Genomic DNA, 19,652 nt, shown 5'->3' on the forward strand with positions numbered 1-19,652 from the left:
TGAATCTATACCATTCCAATTTTCTCAAAATTTCTGGAGTCCCTAGTAAGCATCCATATCTGTGTTTTTGTTTTTGTCCTCTGTTGAATCTGATGACTCTTTGACCTTAAATTTCTCACCCTTTGATCTATTCATGGTACTGAACAAGCAAAATTTCCAGAGAAGTTTTTATTAGGGGAATGAGGTCAGTGGAAGTGTTTCCCTACCAGACAAAAACTCTCTCAGTTACATAGCATCCGATGAATTCCAAAGGCAGAGAGATTTTCCATTTCCTGAGTAAAGAATGTCATGCACTGACAGAGCTAGACGACTCCATACTTCATTCCTTAGGCTTTTGGACAAAGTACAATGAAGTTGATGGGCCCTGTGGAAACTAGTCCATCAAATCTATCAGCTTAGGCTTTTGGGTTAGAAGTCATAACAGACAATCAAATAACTATTTCCAAATATCCCATTCATCAGATTTCAAAAAGGTCCAATCTTTGCTTTCTTGCAGAGCAGATGCTAGGTTATTTTTCGATATGTATTGAGTTACATACAAATAGGTAAGGATAAGTATAAACCAGGTGCATCCTAAAGAGCAAATACTCTGTTAAAGAAGGTACAGATGTTTGGTTTTTTTTTTTTTTCCTGATTTTTATGCAGACAATAGCATTTACTAGAGTCTCAATCTGCAGCGTGAACAATCAATACACTGAATGTAAGTTTGTTAACTTTGTTTGTACAAATCTCGTGGATAGTCACTGAACCGCAACTAAAGTAACGGTTAACTCGTTTGTTTCACTATCTATTTGATCGTGAAACCTCTCCGCATAAAAACCCGGTTGCTTGGGTTGCGGCAGCAAGGTGCTCTCGCTGTCCAACATTAGAAGCACAGATGACATAGACAACCTTCGTTCCGGATCTCGTTGAACACACAAGAGGCCTATCTGGATGCATCGCCCGACTTCTGACATTGGAAAGGAATCCTCCATTTGTTTGTCTATGAGTACGATCGCCTTCCCTTGAAGCCATAAGTTCCATGTGACGCCCTGGAAATTTGACATCCATTTAGTAGTAGAATTCAGTTATGGAAAGATTGTGAATTCCATTTCGTTGCTCAGAATTGAATTTGCAAGGATTTAGTGCCAGAAATTGGAAAATTTCTGATTTGTCAATCGAATTAGTTTAGGGTTCGATTGTTTGATCGCCGTGCCGGGAATTCTAGCACCCGAGCCTTGCTTTGACCAAATTGACCCGAGATTGGAGTAAATTACCCTCCGTCGGATTTCCAAATGCTCCAATTATCCTTGGTTGCAAAATGACCAAATTACCCTCTGTCAATTATTGAAATGACAATTTTGCCCCTAGGGTTTTATGAAGGTCAAGACAAAATGATTAGTGGAGAGGGACCCACCTTATCACCTAAGCCACCCCCAAGTCAAAATTCTACACTCTACTCTCTCTCTTTCCCTTCTCCTTTTCGCCCACGCCACATTCCCCCTTCAACCGACTCCGCACTTCCTCTTCCCTTTTTCTGTTTTCATGCAAAAACCACCAAACTACTCCCACTCTCATCACCGCCACTGCTTGACCACCAAGTCACCACCACCCCAGACCACCACACGTTCACCACTGGCCCTTGTTGAGCTCAGAACAGCCGGAAGTCCCGCAACAGCCCCTGCTCTGGCCTGCTGCGTCTGCCGCTGTTTTGTCTTCGTGCGGCCACCTCAGCCGCGATCACCACTTCCTCGGACCACCTCAGTCTTCCTCTGACCTCCAGCCACCACCTTCGACCGCCAGAAGCTGCCACAGAACCGTCGGAGGAGTGGAAACAGCTGCTACTTCCGGTCTGCTCTGTTTTAGCCCCTGTTTCGCCGGGTTCTGTTTCCAGCTGCTGTTCTCCACTCCACCGCCTTCCTCTGCCCATCTCCGACCACCACAGCATCCTCCAGCCTATCCTCGACCACCCTGCACCATCGTATAGCCGCCTGAAGTCCCGAAACTTTGCAGAACAGCCCAAAACCGCCCCTTCCCTGCTGCTGTACAGTGCAGTTTTCGTAGTCCGACTTGGAAAAACAAAGCTCGTTCGCATAGCAAACAAATGCGAAACCACCCCAAATTTTGTACACAACTTCCTCTACCTCTCTACGATGTTGCCAGCTAAATAAAATCCCTAGATGATGTCACGACCTAAAAAATAAACAAGTTAATTTTCGGGCTAATGGATTATCAGGTTAATTAATTAACTAACCTAACTCGGACTCTCCCAAGTCCATACCAAATCGCAACTTAAGGTTCAAATGATTAACATGCAATATATTTTGAATTTGGAGTCGCCACTAATCATTTTCGGTAGGTTGATTAGAAACCTAAATAAAATAGCGGGAGAAAACTATCTTATTTCCGCGAACCGTAGATTTTGAATTCGGGGATTTGGTTACGCTAGATTACTCTAACGCCCTTTCGGTACCATTTTCATGAAAAATATTTGATTTGGCAATTTTGATGGATTTTACTTGAAATTCAAAGATGCAATTTTTTGGTTTTTTTCTTCTTTTTGATGGGGATGTAAAACATTGAACTTTGTACGATATACACCATGGGTGATTTAGAAAGAAAGAAAACGCAACCAATCACGAGTATTTACAAAAATAAATTAACATGTAATAATGCTAAATTTTGGGACACGTGACATGTCTAAAATAAACAAACAAATGTTCACACCAAACGATTACATTTTTTGTAGATCGAGATGGAAAGGGTTACCTTCTATTACACAAAATCTTACTCACGTACACGTTATGGCTTCCTTCAAGATCTCGGAATTGGAAGAACGTGGCTATCGTCGAAAAAAGGCAAGTAGTGGCGTTGTTGGATGGCGAGAGGCGAAGTACGTGCCGGGACTCGTCGAAGATGATGCTCGACTAAAACTCTTTTCTTCACTCTCAAATTTTCTCTTACGATTTTTCTCAAGAACTCTCTTTTTTCCTCTCTAAAGAATTTCTCTCACAAATTCTCTCAATACTCTTCCACTCTAAAACTCTCTCAATTCTCTTTCACTCCCCTCTCTCAATTCTCAAGAACTCTCCCCCCTTTTATAGCCAAATTTCTCCATCATCTTCCCTTCTTCATCTTCTCTTCATCATCTTCTCTTCATCACCTTCCCTTCATCATATTCATCTTCTCTTCTTCATCTTCCCTTCACCATCTTTCTTTCATTATCTTCTCTTCTTTATCTTCTCTTCATCACCTTCCCTTCATCATCTTCCCTTCATCATCTTCCCTTCTTCATCTTCTCTTGGTATTTGCAATGCAGTCCCCTGAAGTTTCAAGTATTTGCAATACGGTCCCCGAAGTTTTAAGTATTTGCAATACAGTCCCTGAAGTTTCAAATCTTCTCGGTATATTTTTCCATCCCGTGCCTAGTCTAGACGCATGCTAAATTAAGTGTTCTCGCTTGCCCAATTATATGCCAATGCAATGTACGCTAAAAATAAATATATGAGATGATTTTTTATAATTTTTATGCAAAAAATAGATTAGTCAAAATTTAGGCGTCAACAGCTGCCCCTCTTTGAGTGGAGGCTCGTAGAGGTTCCGCTCAAAGACAAAATTGAATCCTAAATTTTGACGGTGCAAATTATGGATGAACTTTTTGGCGGGAGTTTTAATCCCATTTTTTATGTAATGAAGTGATGCATGATATGCAAGATCAGTAAATAACATGTGTCAAAACTTCTCATTTTTCATGTTAGAGAAACTCCGCACATGGATCGCATACAAGAATACCTGTTTTACCAAATTTCTCGTAAGCTAATGGTTCTCTTAATTTCCAAGCTTCTTTTGCGGATGCAAGGATTTTAAGGTATCGGTGCCTTATCCGTTATCGAGACTTCTCCCTAATGCAAGACAGCGCAAGATATGTGTGTCGTTTGAGATCACAAGAGCTACGTCGTTGTGAGTCGAAAGAAGTGAAATCAAGTTCACAAGAGCTACGTCGTTGTGAGTTGATTAAATGTCGAAATCGCCCAGTGCATATGTCTTCACGATTCGACAAAAGGGAATCAAAATCATAAGAGCTACGTCATTATGATTTGGTTTGGATCAAAACCATGGGTGCTTATGTCTTCATGATTTGATAAAGGAGCCGAAAATCATAAGAGCTATGTCATTATGAGCCGACTAAAGGTCAAGATCACCAAAGTGCATACGTCTTCGTGATTCGAGACCGAAATCATAAGAGCTATGTCGTTATGATTTGATAAGATGTCAAGATCGCCAATGCATATGTCTTCACGACTGACGAAAAAGGCATACCGCCCGAATTGAACAATGTTTGATAGGAGCACCATTGAAATGGAATCGATAAGTACAAAAGGGGCATATTGCTCGAATTGAATCATAACAACTATCATCGAAGAGTTGTTAATTTGAAAAGGGGTTCGTAAAACTTACCCGGGTTCTCCAAACGATTAATCAAGGAACGAAACAGATTGTCAGTATCGTACCCGGTAGGCATTTGCCAGCAAAACTTGCTCATTCAATAATCCTTGGATGAATTTCGAGACCTTGGGAGGGAACTCGAACATCGGGAATGTATTACGTATCATAGAATGTCGAGGTAACACACACAAACATATTCAACAATGAGTATAATGCAATCACTCATACTATGGTTCATGCATAACCATTCCGTCAAGTTTGCATTACCAATTTTGTCCAGGGAGGTTCTCACATGACGAATACCTCGAATGTGAGCCGAATGGGGGGACTTCGATCCGAAAGGGCTTTCTCTCACTCTCGAGAAAAGCTATTTATCCCGTCTACGGGATTCAAGAGAAATCACTCAATCTTTCCATCATCGCATTCGATAAGGATCCAAGTAATCTCGCAATTGATACGACCGAGCCGATCCGGGAGGTCTTGATTAGGACCGTAATGAGGGCTAGGTCAAAGGTTTACAAAGGGGACTCTAGTTGAGTCAAGGTCGCTGAAATGAATTTCTTCGTTATCTCGCTCCGGGTTTACAAGTCAAGAACCCCGCAAAAATGAGAGAGAAATAATCTTGCTCGAACTTCTTCGAGTGATGCTTAAAATCATTTAACTCTACGTTAACTCAAGTGCCCTAATCAGAAGAGACTTTGGAGGGTTATAACGTAGGCTAGGATTGGGGACCGAGGAACGAAAAGGCTCGTTTTGGCTCGTAAATTAAATGAGAAGGGGCTTGACGTTGGTGATCATCGCCGACTAGTCACCGATCTTGGTCTTCCGGAAATGTCTTCGTAAAGAATACCATTATTGAATGAGGAATGGTAGTTTTCTACCGAAATTTGTACTTTGCAAACCGATTTCTTGGGGAGTCTTCTTCACAACAAGTGTCTGTCAAGGATTTGCAAGAGACATAATGCAAACATGTACATGGAATTTACAACTTAACATGCAAAAATGTACATTCAAAATTCAGAAGTACTTTACAAATGAATGTGCATTGGCCTTACTTTTAGTAGGCACTTTGCTTTTCCTATGCTTGAAATTTTCATATGAGATCGGCCTTTGCTTTTCTTACTCCCGACTCTCATTTTTCTTTTTTTCTTCTTTTTTTCGAGAAGAGATTTCTTTTCCTTTTTCTTTGAGAGCTCTTCGACATCTCTTTATTTTGCTTTTTTTTTTTTTTTTTTTTTTCGAGAGTGGGCCCTTCTCCTTCAAGCTGAGTTTGCCTCTCCTTTTTTTTTTACAATCCCATGATTTTGAACCAGGAATTACAACAAACATAAACATTTACAAAGAAAAATTATGTAAACATAAAAAATCTAGCATACAAGAAATGAGTCCATTCGGGAATTCTCTGTTGACCCGACCATCTCCAATTCTAATCCTTGGGAAAATGCTATCTTCATCTTTGGAATGAACAAATGATCACCAACAGGGGTTTAAGAAATGAATTTGCAGGCTCAAGTGGGCTATGCAAAGAATGAAGTGTATAGATAGAGAAGTGAATGCTCTTCATCATCCTAAGGCACTTGAATTAAAATTCGAGTATAAATGCAAAGAAACACCCGAAGATTAATGTTAGTCCGAGCAAGAAAAATTTCTAACCATTTACCTCGTGTTCTTGCTAGAATTAACCCGTCCTGGACCCCGATGTGGAGTGGTTCTTGACAGGGGTAAAGAAATGAAACCATCGTTCAAAAGGGGTAATCAATGGATCACCCGTAGTGTTTAGATAGAGAAATGAACGCCTCCGTCACTTCGGTTATCGTACCTTTCGCGAGAAAACTCTTTACCTCGGGGAATGCGGAATTTTGCCACCGTTCATCTCGCCTGAAAAAATTGGACGTGTTTGGGAAATGATTGCCTTTCATCATCCTGTCATGCCCCATTCCATACATTTGATGTATCTTATGTAGTTCATGTTCCTTATTCGAGTTGGTAAATTAAATACGAGGAACAATCATGCACAAACTATGCAATGTATGAGTGTTTTCGAGCATATAAAATGTAGCAACTTTTTATCTTGGTGCAAGCACGTAAGAAAATTCTTAAGGGCGTGAATTGTGAGTTGCCCCTGCTCATGCAAATGAGTTGCAAAACTTCATTATCTAGTTTGAGACATGAGATTGTCAAAGGCTCCAGGGAATTTCTCATTTCATTAATTTTTTCAGAGAAGGGATACTTCCCTATTTGGAAAGGCAAATGACTTCGTAAAAATCAAAAGGGAAAGCGTCAATGTACGTTCTCACGTTCTAAACGAGTTGAAACGATACCGCTTTACCCTTGTACGTATTCCTTGCAAACTTTGAATTGAAAAGATCAATTCATCCGGATCGACGCGTGTGTCGGGGATGTTATCTCTCCGGGTTCAGTAACCATCTTGGCTGAGTTTCAATCGAGCACCGAATCGCGAAGCAAAAAAGTTTTTATTAATCTTTGTACATTGATGCCAAATCCCAGGATCGAACCCGGATGCCTCGGACCACTTGTCATTCCCCCAACCACTAGGCCGTGGTGATGTATGGCGTCCATGGTTGGTTCGTTTTTTGCTATATTGTTCTCAAAACAGGTTGGCAATCCCTCGTCGAGAATAAAATAAGCATAATTTAGAGTTTGAAATGACTAAGAGCCAATTGGGACGATACGGAGTTACCCATCTTTGAGCCCGCTTGGCCTTTTACTCGTATTCTCCCAAGTAAGGCTATTCGAATTTCTCTTTACGGGCGTTCGGAGGCGTCGTCCACAAATTGATTTGCTATAGGCCTAGCTTAGTAAGGAACTTACGCATTTGACAAGAGAGGAGAAAATTCGTCCTTTAACTCTAGGCAAATTCTAGACAGTTAGAAAGTAAAAAATATCCCACGTAGGGGAACTATACATGGAATTAAAGGAATATTCATGCGAGATTAGTTCCACCTCTCTTGTCGGCCACTTCAACGATCAACCGATTCTCGTCTTGGACTAAACACCAACAATCGTTGTTTGAAGACCCATAATAACTTGCTTCGGATCACGGCTCACGGAGGTCCTTCATTTCCAAACAGGCTCATCAAGGTAGCAAGCTCATCATCAAAGTAATCTTCGATTTTTCGAGCAATTGATACTCGAATTGGGCATTGTTACTTGCTAACACCGGTGACGACATTGCCGTGGAGCGCCCGACTCCTTAAGCTTGAGCCTCCGTCGTTGCTCGGGAACTTGTAGGGATGATCAACTCGTCCGCTACTAGAACCACCAGCGGAAGGTTGGTATGACCTGTATTCTTGATTGGGAAGTGGCCGGGTACCTTTTGCTCGTAGATTTTCCCGGAATTGATCTTCCAGCCAACTCGGTCCGGTCGCCTTGGTCCCAAGCTGCATCGTGCTTCCTCGCCTTATCTCTAACCCTTTCAAGGTGATTTGTGACACTTTGCATGGTGAGTCCGTCTATATTCATCATTTTATGTACAGCCCAATGGTCGTGCTGAATTGATTCCTAGCTGTCGAACCGCCTCAATGAATATAGAATGAAGCTTGGCGGACCAAAGGGGCCTTTTCTTTTGGACAAAATCGTCGTCGTCGCCTTGGTCGTGGTTTTTTTGTACAAGTAATTGCTTCCTTACAAAGATGCTGCCAAATGTTTTGGAGCACTTGAACGCAGCATCGGCTTCGCAGACGCCTCGAGCACCATGCGATATGGCCCTTGTTATGAACCGCTGATCATTACTTGCCGATACTACGATAACCCGTACGTCCAACTCGAATCAATGATCTTTAAGAGATCGAAACCGTCCATGTCGATCCCTACGACGGCTGTGACGACGATGTCAAAATCATATTTGTACTCGCCTCGCACTTGTAAGGCATCCGTTGCTTTCGCATTAGCAAAAACCCCGTACATGCAACTTCTCAAAGATAGCAACGAGGATTGAGAGGGAAACGGGGTTGCCATCAATGACCATGACTCGCAGATCTTCGAGGATAGGAAAGTTCCCATACTTCCGCCCGGGAATGAACGTGTTTTTCTTTTAAAACCTTCCATATGTAGATCAAAAATGGCCGTTTCGACCGTAGACCGGGCTTTAGATGTTCTCGGACTTACAAAACAATCGTCCGAAAATCACAAAAGTGATGGTGGTCTTTCGTGACGAGTTCCGGTGGTCATTTATAAACTTTTTTTCGATCCGTTAGTCTCGCATATAGGTTCTCGCTTTTTCTACGAAAGAGGACAACTTTTTCTCTCCTTTCCGGTCTTAGTGCCTTGGATCCATTTCGTAATAACTCTTGCCTCTCACTCAATCTGTCATCTTTTTCCTTTTCTCGATATGTAGGAGCCCTCAAATCTTTTCGCTTTCTCTATGAACGAGGCGCTTATTTCCTTCCTCGATCTTTTCGGTTCCCCCTACGAACGAGGCAGTTATTTCCCTCCTCAAATCTTTTCACTTCCTCCCGAGGCGCTTATTTCCTCGAATCTTTTTGCTTTCTCTAATAACGAGGCAGCTATTTTTTTCTCAAATCTTTTGCATCTATCTATGTGAAGGCTTTTAATGCTTTTCCTTTCGGCGTTCAAATAAATCGACAAAGAATTCACGCATTTAAGCATGAAGATATTTGCGGATAGTACTCGTTCTTTGCCCATTGATTAACTCTAGGCGTAAAAGGAAGAATGTCTCACATGGGGACTTTGTAACAAACAAGACATTCATTCACGCATGTCTCTACTTCTCTTGAGAATTCATAAGGGCTAGCTAGTAATGCTCAAAAGAGTGATATTTTGAAAGCCCATAATAAAAACTCAAGCTTCATGTAGGCTACGTATTCGGAGTTTCATCGGTGTTGAATTGGCCGATCGTGACATCGTGGAAACTCCAATTGTAGTGATGCATGTCACTTCCCTCGAAGGGCATCGGTTTCGCGCTCCGCAAGGCCGACTTTCTCGGGATGTATCCCCAACGAAATCCGATTGTGCGAGAACTTGCTCGAGAGGATGAATCGATAAATGAGCATTTTCAATGCTCGGACGTGGCTCATCAAGGAACATGCCACCAAAGGTGATGGGGTTGCCGCAGACATGGCAAATAGCGATGTTAAGAGCTTCCCTATACCTCTTGATCTCTCGCTCGAAGCTCTTCATTTTCTTCCTTTAGAGACGCAAGTTCATGACTTTCACTTCGAACCTTCACTCGGGCCCGCTTGTTTTGAAACCAAAACCCGACCTTCAAGGGCTCCATTCCTAGCTTCCGGCTCAACTCATTTTTTCGTTTCCCGTTCACGTAAGGGCACTCCTTAAAGGCAGCTTCGAGCTCTTTGATTTGATGTTTTTTCTTTTGGGTTGACTACGGCCTGCGGCTGCCGCTATTGTTGGTGCTGTTATCGAGATCTTGAACTTCACCGCCAAGGGAGTTGGGTTTTACGGCTTTTGCGCTGATCCGGCCTCGAAATTCAGCAGTTCATTCTCGGGGATGTCTAGGTTGGTTGCCTCCAAAGAAGTGCCGGTAGCCTCCAAACATGTTGGATTGAAATACTTCTTGCCTTTTGTTCACTCTACTCTCCGCCGTATGCTTACTCTCTTCAAATTCTTTGAGTAAACATGCATGTTCCGTAGCCTCCCTTTAACGTGGATGAAAACCACTAAGCCGTTGCTTCTCCCAAGATTTCGTGTTTCCCGCTCTGTCTTCTTCATTTCCTTCTAACATGGTGGGACCCTCAAATCTTTTTCGCAAAGATGCTTGTCCCTCTTTAATATGGTGGAACCTTTAAGTCGTTTCGCAACTTTTTCGAATTCGTGAGCCTCGAGATGGTAGATCCGTGATTCACGGACGAAACGTCCGTAGTTTCACCCATATAATTAACTCGGCCCCCCACAATAATTATTGCTATGACTTTTCCTGCCCTTTAAATTAGGATTTAACGCCGAGACGATTATCGCTTTCATATCTTCATCTCCAACCTTCTAAGCACTCTTTCGCATCCATTCTTTTTAGTTGCTTCAACAACAATGGCCTCCCTCCCCGCACACGTCTTCTCGGGCCGAGGTTTCGGCCAAATGGGAGAAACTTTATAATCTCCTAGGCCAGGGCTACTCTTATATAGCCAACCATCCGGAGGTCGAAACTGAAATTGCCTTATGTTTAGGGATATGGACATTACTTCTATTCAAGGTACCAAGTTAGAAGAGGAATATAGGATCTTCCCTACCCTCTTCACTAACTTCCTGGAGGCTTACAATCACGCTCATCAAGATGTTACTTTGGCCTATCTTGTGAGGGCACGCTATCGGGATCGGACAGATAACTTGGTGTTGGCCGCCTTGTAGCCGACAATTATAAGAAGGCCCTTGACTACGGTAATGATCAAGTCTCCTTGCTGGTTCGTGAGAGGGGAAACTTGGTGGAACGTTTGGCCATGTCTCAGACCATCTTTGAGCGGGATCCGCTCAATATTGTTTTGAAATTCCAATGCACATGGCTGGAAGAAAGGATGGACGATCCGACCCTCGGATATAGCCCGCGGGAGAATGCCGATCCATGACTTGGAATCTCTGTCGAGTATCACGAGGACAAGGTAGCCGAGCTTAAAGAGAAATGTGAGCTCCTCCTCTTTATGCCGGCGGATCTTGATTCTCGAAGCGATCGGTGTAGGCGGAGCATCAATTGTATGGAGGACCGGTTAAGCTCCTTTGTGATGCTCATTAGGGCTCGGCTTGGCTTTACGTTCCCACCCCGATGATCTATTTGTAAGGCTTTCTAATGGATGAAACGAATGCAAGTTTTTCTTGATTTCATCTTGGTCATCATATTTTTTCGCAAAATAACCCCTTTTACTCGTGAATATGTAAATCTCACGCTACCGATGGCCGATTCAATTGGGCCGAGAGACCCCCCATTCGAAACGATCTCTCAAAGAAAATTGGTAGCGATGAAACAAACGAATGCCCAAATGTGAACAACTTGTGAATCGGATAAATATTATAACTCGATTATGAAAGCATCGAGTAAATCAAGTATAATATTTCTTTACGTAGTCGAATTCACTGGGTTGGTAAATACACGACCATCCATCTCGCCGTAATCAAAGCACCACCAGGGAGCACCTTCTTTACTATATATGGACCACCATAGTTTGGAGCAAACTTCCCTTCCGGGAGTGGGACTATTGGCAACAATTTTCGCAAGACCAGGTCATTGATCTGAAAATATCGAGGCCGAACTTTTTTTGTTGAATGATTTAGCAACCCTCTGCTGATAACACCGGCCATGACATACAGCCTTAAGTCTCTTTTCGTCGATTAGATTCAATTGGGCCGCCCTCTGCTGGATCCATTCGGCTTCAGTCAACTTAGCTTGAGACAATATACGTAACGAAGGAATTTCCACTTCAATTGGTAGAACAGCCTCCATTCCATATACAAGAGAATACGGGGTTGCCCCAGTAGATGTCCGGATCGAGGTCCGATACGCCATAAGTGCAAATGGCAACCTCTCATGGCAATCGCGATAATTTTCAGCCGTCTTCGCTAAGATTTTCTTAATATTCTTATTGGCGGCTTCTACCGCTCCATTCATCTGAGGACGATATGGGGAAGAGTTCAGATGCTTGATCTTGAATTCCTTGAACAATTCGTCCATTAACTTGTTGTTCAAGTTTGAGCCATTGTCAGTGATTATGGCTTCAGGTGAACCATATCGAGCGATGATATCTCGACGGATAAATTTCACGATATTTCGTGGCCGTGACCGCTAAATAGGATGCGGCTTCGATCCATTTAGAGAAATAGTCAATTGCTACCAAGATGAATCGATGCCCATTGGATGCTTTAGGATTGATAGGGCCAATAACATCAATGCCCCACATAGAAAACGGCCATGGTTCGATAATCGATGCAACTCATTCGGGAGGGACATTAATCTTGTCACCATGAATCGACATTTGTGACAACTCCGACATGCTGAATACAATCTCTTTCGAGCGTGAGCCAATAATAACCCATCCTCATAACCTTCTTAGCTAACATGTGGCCATTCATGTGTGGACCACGGATCCCTTCATGCACTTCCATCATCGACGAATCGCCCGGTTGAATCAACGCATCTTAGCGAGACGTAATCGAATGATCGCTTGTATAAATTTTCTCCATTTAAGAAGAACTTCAAGCCATCTTCCTTATGTACTTTTGGTCGATACGGTACTTTCTTCGTGGAACCGCCGCTTCGAATATAAGTTTTGATGTCATGGTACCACGGCTTACTATCGTGTTCATCGATCACGGCCATACAATATGCCGGCTTTTTTAATACCTCGATTTTCAAGTGGTCAACCTCAAGTCCATTGGTGATTTGTAACATTGAAGACAAGGTAGCCAATGCATCGCCGAATCGATTATGAGTCCCGGATGATACTCAAATGAGATATCCTCAAATTCCTCCACCAGGTTTATCCAGATACTCATGGTAGGGTAGCAATTTAGCATCTCTCGTCTTCCACTTTCCAACAATCAAGGATAATCGTAGCGGAATCTCCGAACACCTTGAGTCGGGCTATCCCCATTTCAATCGCAGCACTGCGCACCGAGGATGCATGCCTCATATTCCGCTATATTATTTGTGCAAGGGAATACCAATTTTGCGGCCACGGGATAATGTCGACCACTTGGAGATATCGTAACCGCGCCCGTGCCTCGATCCCGATAAATTGACAGCTCCGTCAAAATACATAGTCCAGATGTAATCTTCCACCGACATGATCCGATCCTCGAATAATAGGCATCATCATCTCGCCCGGATTTTCAGCTAGGACATCCGCTATAGCCCGTCCCTTGATTGACTTTTGGGACAAATATTGAACATCAAATTCGGAGATGAGGATCTCGCCATTTGGCAAGTCTACCAATCAAGGCGGGTTGATTAAGCAAGTATTTGATAGGATCGCACTTTGTCACCAAAAGTACCCGGTAATGCAAGGTATATTGCCGAAGCCCGTGCAAGACCCGCACTAACGCCGCACATGTTTTCTCTCCGCTGGTGTACTTCATTTCAAGGCGGTGAATTTCTTGCTCGATAATAAATGGCTCGTTCTTTTCCATCCTCCTCGCTCTCTTGTGCTAACATAGCACCCAAAGACTCACTAAGGATTGTGAGGTAGAGGATTAAAGGTTGCCCGGTGTTGGAGGAATAAGCACGGGTGGACTCATGAGATGTCGTCAGGTTTCCCAAAAGCTTCTTCACATTCGCTATCCCATTGGATTAGCGCATTCTTCTTTAACAGCTTGAGGAATGGCTTAGCGGTTTCGATAATCGAGAGATGAATCGAGCAATATAGTTTAGCCTCGCCCATCGACTTCGAACTTCTTTAACCGTCAGTCGGCGGCTTAAGCTCACGAATAGCCTTGACTTTAGAAGGGTCGACTTCAATACCCTTATTGCTTACCACGAATCCGAGCAAGCTTGCCCGAGCTGGTCCCAAAGACACACTTGGCGGGGTTGAGGCGTAACTTGTACTTTCGGAGTCTATCGAACAATTTCTTGAGCGTTTCGACATGATCTTCTCCATGCCTTGTTTTTGCTATCATGTCATCAACGTAAACCTCAATCTCATTATGCATCATGTCGTGGAAAAGGGCAACCATGGCTCGTTGGTAAGTAGCTCCAAAGCATTTCGAGACCGAACGGCATCACCCGTAATGAAACATTCCCCATGGTGTGGTGAAAGTGGTTTTCAACTTGTCATTGACATTCATCGAATCGATTGTACCCGGAGAAACCATCCATGAATGAAAACAATTCAAATCCCGCAAGATCGACAACAAGTACGTCGATATGCGGGAGGGGAAAATCATCTTTGGGACTCGGCCTTATTCAAATCTCGATAATCGATACATGCACCCGAATACGCCCATCCTTCTTCATGATCGGGACTATATTGGCAACCCAATCGAATATTCTGTAGTCTCAAGGAATCCGACGTCAAGCGCCTTCATGACCTCCTCTTTGATCTTCCTCGGACCACTCCGTCCGGCCCTCCTTGACTTTTGCACCATCGGCTTAGCCGAAGGATCTATCGGCAAACAATGTTCGACAATGGAACGATCAAGACCGGGCATATCTCGCATAGGACAGTGCGAAAATATCCCGGTAATCCTTCAGAGCTTAGTCAAGCGACCAGTCATCTCTTTGGAAAGGTTTGCCCCGATCTTAACTTCTTTAGGGTTTTCTCAGATCGCCTAGGTTGACCGAGACAGCTTTGTTCACCGGCCAAGGGCTTGATCTCCTCATGTCGTTCGAAATCCCGACGAATTTCCTCATAACTGGATTGCACTCATCTAGGTCGTATACTTCGAATCCACTAGATTTCCCTCCTCATGTATCCCCCTGAAACATAAAGTAACAAAATAAAAAAAAACAAACAAGGTTTAATTGTGTTATTTTTTTTTTTTTTTTTTTTTGAAGAACTTTATTTATTTTTTTTGTTATTATTTTTTTTCAAAATCGTGGGACATGAATTCTTGAAGAAGCCCAACCTCGGTTCTTACCATGATGACAAACTTGTTGGTCGTTGGTTATCGTCATCGGGTTGGTTTGGGATACTTCAACAAGATTCGAAAAAATAGTGCAATTTTATTGATATGAAATTACATCTTCTAGGAAAAATTCAAGAGTGCAACACGTAATAGAAATCCCAATGTGTCCCAAAACCTAAAGGAAACAGAAAAGGTCCCACGCAAGGGATTGCATAAACATAAAGATGTTACTCGAATCTAAACCCTCCAATGGATCATCACATATGGCATTGACGAATGATTTGGAAGGTTTAGGTGCCGGGTAAGGTTCCTCTTCATGCGCTCCGTCTTCAGATATAGCAAAGAATGGTTACATCGTCAAAACAACCAGCGATATCGAAGACCCCTTCATCCTCTTCGCACCTATTGGCTCAACTGGAATATCTCGATCCTTCGGTGTGTCGGGAACACAATCCCCAAGTCTTCTTCGAATTGGGTCAAATTATCGTAACCTCCAACCACTCCACCGATCGGAAAGTGGTATATAGAGGTGGGGGTAAAGGATCGCATGCCCGCTACCGCGACCCATTACGCCTCTTTTATGTCCACGTCCTCGACATCCTGCATCAGCTTGTATGAGATTGGCCTTTGGGTTCAATTGGGGTGCGAATCCCTTGGCCATGTCGACCTAAACCCATACCGGGTTTGAAGTCATTGCCAACCATTATCTTAGCCACCATAAGAGAAGTGGCCGATATTTCGAACCGGCAAAGGACTTTCCCGGTGATGCATGGATGGTGTGTACTATCTCAAAAGCGTGGTAGGAATCTTCTTCAACATGAGTCGGCTCGATGTAAGGGATGGCCGTCTCATTGAAAATCTGGTGATCTTCCTCCCCATGGACAAATACCAACTTCTCGTTCGACCACGAACTTAATTTTCTCGATGAAGGCTTGATGGGACAGCCTCCGGCATTATGAATCCAAGGTCGGCCTAAGAGAAGGTTAAAGGCCGAAGGAATGTCTAATACCCGGAAGAGAATGTCAAACAAAGAAGGCCCGATCTGAATTTCCAAGTTGATCCGCCCAAAGACATCCTTCTTTACGCCATCGAATGAGCGGACGGAAGTCTTGGCCGTCCGCAACCCGGCCGAGCCGATTCCAAGACGATTCAATGTGGCTAATGGGCAAATATTTAGTGCCGACCCGTTGTCAATAAGTACCCGAGCTACGTGAGTTTGCTTATGTTTGATCTGTTATGTGCAAAGCTTTGTTATGACCTCGCCCTTCAAGAGGAATCTCATCGTCGCCGAATGCAACCCGATCCTTTAGAAGGATCGTCCCCACAAAGTTCTCTAGTTTGTCCTGTTCAACATTCTCGGGTACGTGAATTTCGCCGAGTACCTTCATCAAGGACTCCCGATGCTTCTCGGATGATCGTAGAAGTTCGAGTAGGGATACCCGAGCCGGTGACTTCCGCAATCGGGTCGACAACGCCGTACTCACTTGCCTTGATTACGGCCAAGAATTCCTTAGCATCTTTCTCGGTGACTTGTTTAGTCGGTTGGTCATCACTATAAGCGCGTCCCGATCTTGTTATCGTGGCAAGATCGTAGGACCAAGGAACCGCCTTGTCATTAGCGTACGGAAAAGGCCGAGGCGAGGCAATGACTATTCCAAATTCATCATCCACTACATCTTCCAAGGCGGGCATGTCTCGCTAACTCCGGGTCATTCTTGATCAAGTTAGTCACTTTAGCATCTTCCACCCGAGACTCTTGAAAAGTCTCGGGTTGGGTCAAAGCTGCAAGCCTCCCGATCCTGGGCCAATGACAACTGGGATATAGTGGCCACCGTCCCGGTTTGACTTGCCCTGCACTATGAATCCATTCTTCATGAGAGCGGAGACCTTTTCCTTCAATCGATCGAGTGATATCGGTTCACCAACCTCATAATATCCTCGCCCCGATCGAAGCATTGAGAACATCGGCTACTTCAACTTTAACAAAGACCAACCCGTCTAATCCCCGCCCGAATATAGCATTAACTTTACTTGAATGATCCGGCAAAGGATTATTCTCGACATTCGGCGGTTTGTTGCCTTGAAACGAGAATGCCTTAGAATCAAGAAGATCTTGAATCCGATGCTTCAACACGAAACAACTGTCGGTGTCATGTCCAGCTCCCCGCAAAGGGTAATCACATTTCTTTGATGGATCATATCTTGGCGAGCTCGTGTTACCGGATCGTAGAGGCTCGGAAGTCGCAAACTCTCTTACGTAGAACCGCGAGTACCGTGACGGGGTTCCCGGTAGAGGAGTAAACCGCCGAGGGGGCCGTTGATTCCCTCTTTGTCGTTGCACGCCGAAATTAGCCCGCCGCCGATTAGGAATCTGCACAACCGGCGTCCGGGTCATGGGTTTTCGGGCTGTAGGTCATGTTAACCTCGTGGAGCCGGTTCCTTATCTTTCCTTACCGCAAACCTCTTAGTCATCGTGGTGACATCATCGTACCAACCTTTCTTCATACCGTTTTCAATTTCTTCAGCCATTGCGATGAGATGGCTGAATGACGTGAGCAAGGATCCCGCACTCGGGTTTTCATAATTCGCGGCAGAGTGGAAACAAACAACTTCATGAGCTCCCTTTCCGGAGGGACCGGGTTTAGCCGAGATGCCACGTTCCTCCACCTGGTGGCATACTCGCTTGATTGTTTCTCCTTTCTTCATCTCAAGCTGTTCAAGATCTTCTCTCGGTGGTGAGTACGTCCAAGTTAAAGCTAAAATGTTTGATGAAAGCATTAGCTGCCTTCTCCCAATCATCCATCCGATAGATCTCGTAGTCCGTATACCACCTCATGGCAGGCTTCTTTTAAACTAGCCTCGGAAAGTCTGGACCATTAGGGGGCCATTGGTCGCATGCTTGTTCATTCTTGCCTGGTACATCCGAACGTGCCGAACCGGGTTGGAAGTTCCATCATACTTCTCAAAGTCGGGCATCTTGAACTTCTCCGGCACTCGTGACCTTTGAAAAGACAGACAAGTCAACTGGGGTATGTTGTGAGTCCCCTCAACCTCTCGGATCCTCTCGTTCCATTTGGGCCAACCGCTTGGCCGTATCACCATTCAACCCGGGGGCCACGGGGCTGGCTTGGGGGATTGGGACTACGGGCGGCGTGCTCGTGCTCGCGCTCACGCTTGTGAAGATCACATCTTCTAGCGGCATTGTCTCGATAGGGAGCGTTTCCGTGGCTTTACCGGAGTTGTCCATAGGAGGAAATGGAGCAGGAATGGTTAGCGGTGGGCTGGTGGTGGATGATTGAAGTTTGGCGGCGAAGGCAGCCATCATTTCTTCCATCTTTCGGGACATCATCCCTTCAAGCGCTCGGTCAAGGAGCCAAGTTTCTCGCCTAGGGCAAGACCGACGGTGGCGTTGATGTCGGCCATCTTCCTCGCGATCGATCGAGTAATATGTGGAGGATCCGTGATAAATTACCCGTACGTAGTAATAAACGCAAAATGAGTACAGAGAGCAAGCATATCGAGCCGGTCCATGGCATCCTTCTAGACTCAAACGAACAAAGTGATTATAACCAAAGGATTGAAACATGTAATTTTCAGTTTGTCCGCTTTTACGAAAAAATCCGTATCAATTTGCGCGTTGATCAAAACATGTCCAAATTTTACGAGCTTATAGTTGAGAAGATGATGAACAACTTTTATGTTGGCCAATCGGATTAGAAATGCACGGATCAAAGCAGTTTAATGTGTCTTTCCAAAAATCACGTTCAGAAAACTATTATAACCGCATGTTGTTGAAAAACGAAGGGCCATATTAAATTATGAATTTAATTCTGAAATTTTGTAAGACATTAGTTCAAACATAGGTCTATAACTTTCGTGTTTGGCACTTACTCAAAACTCGATCATAGGATTTAGTAAAAATCGTACAACAGGAACAAGCCAAATCGAATTGAGGACAACTCGATGAAATTGTAAAAACTACATAAGCAAAGTGTGAAATTGGAAATAAGACGATGAGATTCCTAAACAATCAACCTATGAAAGTAAATACATGACTCAATTTAAGCAAACCAAGAAATCAAACGGTTTTTCTTTTTTAGAGGCCACGTGATCTATAGACGAATGGGCCTTCAAGGCGCGCCGCAATCGTGCATTCTCCTTTGCCAAAGCATCTCGCCTTTTCTTGGGCCTTCATCGCCTTCTCTTCGCCGGCTTTGAGTTGAGCTTGACGGGTATGCTGCATTGTCACGATCGGGATCTTCGGGAGTATCTCAGCGGGGATGGCATGAAACCGAATATACCGAGTTGTGGCAAAGTGACTCCTCATTTTTCCGGTGAGCTCCTCTATGGGCCAAATCGCCTTCGATTAGAACACTCCTGCCAAGCCTCGTAATGACGTCTCGCCCGCTCCGTAGTTCTCGTCCTTCTCAAATTGAACTTGGAATTCGTTGGGCCCAAGTGAAGGCGGGATATCCCGTAACCCGAAATTGTCGTGTAACCCGAAGAGGCCGATAGCTGGTTGCTCCATAAATGCCCATCAAAGGCACGGGTTTCGGTCGCCATGGCACAATCGAGCTTCTACCACTCGGAACCATACAGCTTGCCAAAGGAAAATCTTAGGATTTGGATTCTCGAATAAATGGACCCACTCGCGTATAGTGCAAGTTTTTAGTTCGATCCCTGTA

At 44.0% G+C, this 19,652-nt stretch overlaps 1 pseudogene; it reads right to left on the minus strand.

Annotated features, from left to right (window-relative positions):
* Window positions 1-672: 672 nt before the first annotated feature.
* LOC115727200 overlaps window positions 673-19,652 on the minus strand; it is a 37,948-nt pseudogene continuing 18,968 nt past the window's right edge.

Source organism: Rhodamnia argentea, chromosome 3, assembly GCF_020921035.1.
Source record: "Rhodamnia argentea isolate NSW1041297 chromosome 3, ASM2092103v1, whole genome shotgun sequence".
Lineage (NCBI taxonomy): Eukaryota > Viridiplantae > Streptophyta > Magnoliopsida > Myrtales > Myrtaceae > Rhodamnia > Rhodamnia argentea.